An 8969-nucleotide genomic window follows, 5' to 3' on the forward strand; every position below is an offset into this window, starting at 1 on the left:
CCACAATCGATGTGCCGGTTAACCACACACGCTCCATCGATGCTATGATAAGCATTAAGTTACCCTTCGCCTACCTTGTTAAATACGAGTTAGTGTGTCGGTTAACCACACACGCTCCACTAACCGACTTAAACAAAGTGCAAAGTGTAATTTCATGGATTAGCACCTTCTTCACATTTTCCTAAGTAACTAAGATTGGGTATTTATAAGAGTTTAGTTACTTAGTATTTATCATTAATACTTTTAATGAAGGGAGAATTATAGTCATGTCAAACCCGTTCGGCTAACGACCCTCCACCAGTCAAGCAAGCGGTGGGTGAGAGTGAACACCCATTAAGTTGCCATTTTATAGGCAACAACCTTATACCCACCTTATAGACCGGCTTCGTGAATGAGGCGTACTAGCGGTAAGACCGACTTTACTCTTATACATATAAATATTATTAACTTATAATATTATAAAGTATAAGGGTTGAATTTTAACTTTTAAAATTCTAAGGGCTAACTTGGAATTAAAGTATTCATAAGAGAAAACTTTACAAATTCCAAAACTTGAGGGCAAGTTTTGAAACTATTCAAAACTAATTAATTCCATAACTTATGTATTTAAAGTAGTTTTAATCCAAAAACTCTTCAAGTTCCATAACTTGTGGACAAATTATGGAAGACTTTAAACTAATAAAGAATTAACCTTTTCTTTATTTTATAACTTATGGAATTAATTAAGGTTACATATTTTATTTATTTATTTTATTAATGAAGTGACTCTTGAACCTCCATAACTTAAGGACAAGACTCTTCATCTTTTGTAACCATTGCCAACTTTTATGAGTTTTTATGAAACTTAAATATAACTTGAGGACAAGTTACAAAAACACATTTTAGAATCAACTCTTAGATTAATTTGGATTGAAAACAACTTTTCACTCAACTTTTCTATTAATCTAAGCAACTCATAAGAACAAGATAATTCAAATCAAACTTTTTCATGTAATTAGTCTAACCTTTAAACTAATACAAAACATGAATCTATTGACAATTATCTTTGAGAATGGATTAGCATGAACATTACCACATTAAAAAACAAGTTTATAAGTTCAAAACAACTTAGGGTAATGTTCCTAGTCCATTTCTAGCCAAAAAACTCAAAGATATGTTGTCTGGGGTCCAACTCGTCGAGTGCATGAACTCAACTCGGCGAGTTGGATGCATTTTGCCTTGGACTCGTCGAGTCCCTTCATGGACTCGGCGAGTCTGCTGGGCTGACAGCATCAGAACTCGATTTTTCAGCTTCTATTGCAGGTATAACAAGAAAACAAGCCTAGGCTCTGATACCACTGTTGGGTTATGAGCATTCTAACACTCCTAAGTGTACATGCAACCCTAAATACCTTGGATCTATGTTTTCTCTATTATACATGCAAATATGAATATCCAAGGTATTATCCTAATCTAGCATACAAAATAATGGATATAACAAGATAGAATACATACCTCTTTGATAGTGCTTGTCTTCATGAAGCTTGAGTGCTTAGTGCCCCAAGTGTGACACCTCAAATGGTTCACACAACACCATAAGCACTTGGAATAACTTAGAGAGAAATTAGAACACTTCATGAAATCGTGTATCCCTCATACATACACATAGTGTTAGTAACGATTTCTTGAGCCATGGGTTTCTTTTATATGGTGGCTATTAGGGTTACACCATGTAACTCATGACTTTACCCATTCCTTATGCTCCATGGATTTTAACCTCCATGGAGTATCCATGGGTCACCCCATGGACTTAGTCCAACATAAGGAATCTTGGATCACAAGCCCACATATATAAGAATGAATGATTTACACAATCAACCCATATATTTAATTAGTCTTCTTTTGATCACTTAATTAATTCTAGATTAATTCTTGATCAATACTAATTAAATAATCTCATTATTCTTATTATTAATATACTAGAACTTATAATATATTAATAACCGTAAGTGTCTTATTTCTCTCATTATAGTCTATCCAAGTGCATGATGCCATGCAACCCAAATGGACCATGCCGGGTCGGGTCAAGTCTTACCAATTATAGTTATGGACTTAGACATTAATCCAACAGTTTTATGATAACATGTTTAATTATTTCTACTTTGGTTTTGACATGACATGATACTACAAATGTTTTATTACACTATTGGTTTTATAATGACTTATTTAAAAATAATTTTTTTTTAGCCTGTATTTTTGGGATGTTACAAGTTGGTATCAGAGCCTTGGTTTGAGGGATTCGGGCACACTCTCGGGTGTGTCTGAACTAAAACTAAGGACTTGGTATGAATAGTTTCAAAAATAAAATCATTTTATAAAAGAAGTTTGAAAAGAGAAAAGAACTTTGAAAAGAACAAGGTGTGTGATGCGTGCAATCAGCCGAGCTCAAGTAAGTTTTTCCCAAGATACCCATACATGTTATGATATGATATGTTATGATTATGAGAACTGCATGCTAGATTAGGGCTAAGGATCTAGGAGGATGCCTTATATGCCTATTATTTGTGCTTGTAGACTTGCATGCTAGTACTGATCAGTCAGCGATAGGATAGCCTGTTTAGGTTATTCTTGATTGTATGATCCTTTTAATTGCATGTATAGATTCCTGAATAGAGGATAAAATGATTTGATTGGAATATGATGGTTAGATTTTCCGTTGTCTGAATGCTGCTTGCTTTGTGCTTTGTGGGACTCTTAGTAATGTGAGTTAGCTATTAAGTGACTATGCTAAGTTACATGTGGCATGGGCTGGATAATCTCACAGTGATAGATTTGACCCTATTGTGCAACTCTCGTTTGAGTCTAACCGTTATAGGGATGAGTCTATCACTTGAAGGATTATCTTATCTCTGTTGCATGTGGCTATATTCATGAGGTAGCTAGTTGACATTACTGGGAATCATTCAGCAGCTGAGGATTGGGTGAGTTCGGGAACCTAGGGAAGCCTAGGATATATTTCAGTGAGTTAGTAGTGAGGCTTAGTTAGACTTGGGTGTACCAGTTGAGGAAGTGACTTGGAGTATCCGGGAGGATTGCTGAGGAAAGTATGGATAGGTGTGGAAGGTAGTATTGGGCCCGTACTACTGAAAGCACAGGATCCATACTCGAATCAGTAAGAGTATTGGAGAATCTAAGAAGCTTCAGGGAAGAGTTTATGACCCAGTTTGGGGACAGAGGATGTTCTAGTTGTTGCAGCTTAGCCATTGGCAAGCGAGCTAGTGAGCATGACAGGGTGTCAGACCCTGAATGATATGATTTCCAAGGATTGCAGATGTGGGATCGATTTGGGAGTACCCTGAAAAGAAAGGTGTGTGTGAGGTGCGTATAGTAGGGGTCTCGGGAAGAGACCCATGATTTCTGATCATCGGGTGAAAGGCCAGCAGGGTCGGAGTCAGTGCAACGTGTACAAGAAAGTGTACGAGGGAGTTTGTCACTCCAAGGGTTTAGGATGATACAGGTGTGGAAGGGTTGATCATATCAGCTGGAGGTGACTCGGATTCCTCCAGATGTTGCGGGTATGTCATATTTTACTACTAGTAGTTGGATGTTGGGAATATGTATCGCTTTGGAATTGTGAGTAAGTCGGATAACTCAGACTTCAGGTCGGTTTTCCTGCTAGTGTTTGGGTTATCAAGGATCATATATGCCATCCTACATGCCGAAAGGTCCTTGATGAACCCAAAGAGGGATGCATCTTGGGGAGTGGGTTCCGCGCATACCGTTATCATTTTGGATCTTCGTCGGGATCTATGCAGGAGTATTATTTAGAGGATACTCGATCAGGGTTGGAGTGATTGTTTTCTAATGAAGTCAGCGTTCAGAGGTTCTATCATTGTTCAGGTATGGTCGGTAATTGTTTATGGATGAACTTTGGAGTTCAAGGAACTACCGTTGCTAGGACGGAACTGGTGACAGGAAGAGGGTAGTGTCAGTCGCGGATGTTAGATGCATGAGTGGTTGGTCATCGCATGTTTAGGATAATTGTGTTTTCGCATGGGCTGTGTTCGGTTAGACTTTAGTGGTACAGCAAGATTGGAAATGAGAACGAGGATTCATCAGCTAGAGTGAAGATTAAGGTCTTCAATTGGCAGCATGTTTGATGGACTGAGGTGTTAGAATGGATCAGAGTCCAAGAGTACTCATCAATATTTCTGAGGATGGGAGATCTCAAGGTTTAATCGGCCATTAAATGCTAGCATTGGCAGGCATAGGCTGTCATCAGTGGGATATTAGAAAGCGAGAAGGATTAGAAATCCTTCAATTCTCATGTAATGTGAAGACTTAGTCGAGTCTAAGTGGGGGAGAGATTTTTATAAAGTTCTCCAACTGTGAGTTCTGGTTGCGCAAGGTGCAATCTCTTGGAAACCTTGTCAACCAGAAGGGTGTTCTAGTTGATTCGGCCAAGATAGAGGCCATGATGCAGTGGGATATTCCGAGGTCTCCATCTGAGATTCAGAATTCCCTGGGTGTAGCGGGCTACTACCTAAGATTTATACGGGACTTCTCCAAGATTGCGGTTCCTTTGACCCGACCGACCAAGAAATCGGTGGCCTTTCGTTGGGGGCCAGGGCAGCAGGCAGCCTTCGAGGCTCTCAAACAGCGGTTGTACGAGGCACCAATTCTCACCCTGCTAGAGGGTGTAGATGATTTTGTGGTTTATGGTGACGCTTTGATCATGGGATTGAGTACGGTACTGATACAATGGGGTCACGTGATAGCAGTTTTCGGGAACTAGGTTAGAGTTCCGGTTAGGATTCAAGCTCAGTTGTGTGTTTGATCAAGTGTGTGTCCGATCGGTATGGAAAGTGTTGTAAGACTACGGGGGCAGCTGTAGCATTCACTAGCAGTCAGGTAGTATGGAAAGTGTTGTAAGACTACGGGGGTAGCCGTAGCATTCACTAGCAGTCACGTAGTATGGAAAGTGTTGTATGACTACGGGATTAGCTGAGCCTTAGCCGAGAATAAGTGATCTGCAGAGGTAATTGGGTTGTGACCCAAGTTTATGGTGGGAACCACATGCTATCAGAAGTTAAGTAGTTAGTTGAGGGATGAACCGAGTAGATTCATCAGTAATAATTTAGTAGGAGTGGTCTTTCAGGGATTCAGACCATCTCAAAACAACAGATTTTGGACAGAGTACATGTGGTCTTGTTGCAAGGAATTCAACACCTGCGAATTTAGCGCATTACGAGGATTGGTCATGGCTACCTTGGGAAGGCTAGGGCGTTCCCATGATGATGACTATGTTACTAGAGTGGCTTGGTATGTAAGGATTGATAAGGAATGATTTCGAGGACGAAATCTAATTTAAGTGGGAGAGAGTTGTAAACCCCTGTTTATTTATTAAATAAATAAATAAATTAATGAATGACTCGTAGCCCTAAAACAAATAATCATATATGCAGGGTGTTGGTTCCAAGGAATTAATTGGCACAGTTTTAGAAGTCAGGGGTGAAAAGTGTGAGTTCCGGACTTAGTTTGTAAATATTTATGAAGACAACGGTTCCGTGGTAACTGTTTGGATTTAATTTAAAAGGAAATGAGGTGGAAGGGTTGATTATGTCATAATTATGATATTGGGGGCTGTTTGGTAAATTTTATACCTAAGGTGTAAAGGATTTTAATGCCGAGGGTCTAGATGGTAATTATCGAATTTAATTTGAAGAAGCATTCCAAATCCAAGGTAGAAAGGGTAAATATTAGACTCAAGTTAGAAAGGCTATGTGGGGAGGGACTAAACTCGTTAAAAGGATGAAAGTTTGAAAGGAACACGGGACTTAAACCCGTCATTCCCTTCCTTCCCGTTTTTCTCTAAACACGCCTAACCCTAATGCTTCACTAGCCGCCACCATTGATGAAGACAAGCTCGGCCGCCACCTGCCCTGTTGAGTCCGACCGCCGCCTCCTTGACGTTGAAGCTGGAGTCCACCGCACCCAATATCGACGGCGAAGATGCTGCCAATGACGAAGAGCAACACGAGGATGCCAGCAGCGGGTTGTCGCTGCCCTCCTCCGGTGAAATGAGCAACGTTCGCCATTGTGCAAGGCGTGGGTGTGGATACGAAGTTCTTGGTAATGATTGTACCCACTCATCTACTCCTTTCTCTTCGTTCTCTCTGTGATTTGGAATAGTTTTTATCGGCAGGGGCTGCCGGTGGTTTTACACCACCGTTGTTGGTGTTTCCGATCGGTACATGCCACCGTAGTGGCTGGGTTGGGAGTGATTTGGTGTCCAGTTCTTGATTATGAGTGCGTGTGTATGATTGCTTGGCCGGGGACAAAGAAGAAACCACCGCCACCACCGTGAGGTGGTGGCTACCGTCATAACCGCTGTTGTTACTGCTGTTTTGGTGTTGTTGCCACCGCCCTGAGCCACCAGATGGGTGGTTGGAGTGTTGGATGCAATCTGAAGTTTATGTGCGTGTGCTTTGTCTAGTTGGAATACCAAGAACAACCACCGCCACCGTGAACCACCGTGTTTTTGGGTGTGTGTTAGCATTAGTGTGAGTATGTGGCATTGGATATTTTACTTTGTAACTGTAATAGTGTCGAAATAATGAAAAGGAAAAATCAAACCACCACCGTATGGTGGTGACCGCTGTGTCGGGTGGCGGTGTGCTTACTTTGTGAGTTTGATTCGTTTAGGGTGCTTGAAACCCTAATGGGCCAAAGTAGCTCAAATGGGCCCAATAAAGCTTAATGGACCTTAATAAAACCTTAATGGGCTCAATGATATTCTAGTGGGTTTAATAGACCCAATAAAGCCCTAAATAACCTAAAAGTCCAACAAATTAATAATGGGCTAGTATTTGTGTTGGAAAACCCTAATGCCAATAAATCTTTAATTCGGGGAATTAATCGGGACACACGGGAATTATTTAATAACTTGGAATATTAAATAAGGATCATTAGCAAACTAGTGTAAGGCATAATCGACTTAACGAATTAAGTCCTTAATGGGTTAAGAAAGAAACACTGAACCTTAATCATCATTTCATATGAAAACTCTAATTTGGGATTATGGGATTGGACCTATCGAGACCCACATTTGGGTCATTGGAATGGAATTATGTGATTAAGCCCAATGACACCATATGGCTTATTTTGAAGAATGATGGACTTAATGGATTAAGTCCTTAGATGAATAATTCCTTAATGGGTTAAGTAGGAAACTTAACCCTAATCGGCATTTTATATGAAACCCTAACTTCACTTGGGTTTATTGTTGGGCCTTTCTACTGGGCCTTGATGATTGGATTATTAGTGGGCCATCCAAGAATAATTATATGGACTAAAATAATTAAATGGGCCTAAGGTAAGTCCCATGTAAGGGGTTGGGCCCAATTTGGAAAATTGGGCCATTGTTGGACCATAGTTGGACCTTAATGATTATATGATGTTGGGCCTTAGAATAAGATCATGTATATGCTTTGGCCCAATTTGGAAAATTGGGCCATATGATGGGCTTTGACTCACAGTTGACTTTGGGCCTACGGATTGGGCCTTGGGCTTGAATAAGCCAAGCTTGGGGTAATGTAATTATCCAAAGTAAGTGTTATGGTTATGTATTGGAACCCAATTATTAATTGGGTGTTATTTTGGTGTTGACAGTTCGAGAATCTATCATCCAGCAGATGGGGTTGAGTCTGCGAGGCTTCAGCAAGTGTGAGATTTTGTCTGCGGGACTTCAGCAGTGTGAGGTAAGTTACCTTCTAGTAGTAGTGGTTCTAAGGCCACAATGCCGACCCACTAGTAGGAAGTATATGATTAGATGATTGTCTTTGTGATATTCATCTAGGGTTGCTACTACCTGTGTTATATTTATGTGTTTGTATGATATGATGTTATTTGCTAGTGATAGTAGGGGAGATAGTCCCCAGGTTACCGGTCGATAGGGCCGAAAGGGGCAGTCAAGCCCAGCCATGTTAAATATATTATGTGATACGTGTTGTGTGGTAGTGGTAGGGGGTGAAATATTCCCCAGTATCCGGTCGAGAGGACCGAAGGGGAGACCAGCACCCAGATATGCTAGCCAGTATCTGGTCGAGAGGACCGAAGGGGAGACCAGCACCCAAATATGCTAGTCAGTATCCGGTCGAGAGGACCGAAGGGGTAGGTCGGGCACCCAGATATGCCTGACAATATATTTATGTTATGTGATTATATGGTATGTGGTATGATGGGGGAACTCACTAAGCTTCGTGCTTACGGTTTTCAGTTTTGGTTTCAGGTACTTCGTGTCTAAAGGAAAGCAGCCGGCTTGATCGCAGCGCATCACACTATGGTTTTCCGCACATGGGATCTTTGGGATTACACTCTGATATTGTTTTATGATAACATGTTTAATTATTTCTACTTTGGTTTTGACATGACATGATATTACAAATGTTTTATTACACTATTGGTTTTATAATGACTTATTTAAATTTTTTTTTTTTTAGCCTGTATTTTTGGGATGTTACAGTTTCCCCTAGGGTAAGCCTAGGATGAGATAGTGTTGGGAACAATAGCAGTAGAGAAAGGGACCTGGTGGAGTCAAAGCAGTTCTTGAAGAAAGTACGGATAGATGTGTAAGGTAGTGTGGGTCCGTACTAGTGAAAGGAGAGGAACCGTACTCGATTCAGGAAAGGCCGAGATGAGTCCGGGAACTTGTAGTGTGTCTTTGATCGCTCAGCAATGATGAGTATTCTGATAGTTATTGCGATATGTTTTCAGCATGGTGACATTGCGAGAGAGACCAGTGGGCGGATCAGGTGTCGGAGACGGATAAAGCTCGGGTTCAGGGACCGAGTAGCTCGAGGAGCGGATGAGGGAGTGGATATCAGCTGAGGTTATGTGCAGTATCCTAGATCAGACTCCTGTGATCTTTGGCACGGTCAAGGAGGGTAACTGGAGATCTTGGATGAGAGGTTGGGAGCCTTTCGTACCGA

At 41.0% G+C, this 8969-nt stretch overlaps 1 long non-coding RNA gene across 2 annotated transcripts; it reads left to right on the forward strand.

Moving 5' to 3' along the window:
- The first annotated feature begins 5808 nt into the window (after nucleotides 1–5808).
- On the forward strand, nucleotides 5809–6661 carry LOC145014383 (uncharacterized). Of its 2 annotated transcripts, none has more exons than XR_013665518.1 (2): nucleotides 5809–6111; nucleotides 6172–6661. It is a non-coding gene; the product is annotated as an uncharacterized LOC145014383 (long non-coding RNA). The 2 variants fall into 2 exon arrangements; XR_013665517.1 differs by having other exon boundaries at nucleotides 6185–6661.
- The last annotated feature ends 2308 nt before the right edge of the window (nucleotides 6662–8969 follow it).

The sequence above is a fragment of the Lactuca saligna genome, chromosome 9 (assembly GCF_052625555.1).
Source record: "Lactuca saligna cultivar CGN05327 chromosome 9, ASM5262555v1, whole genome shotgun sequence".
Taxonomy (NCBI): Eukaryota; Viridiplantae; Streptophyta; class Magnoliopsida; order Asterales; family Asteraceae; genus Lactuca; species Lactuca saligna.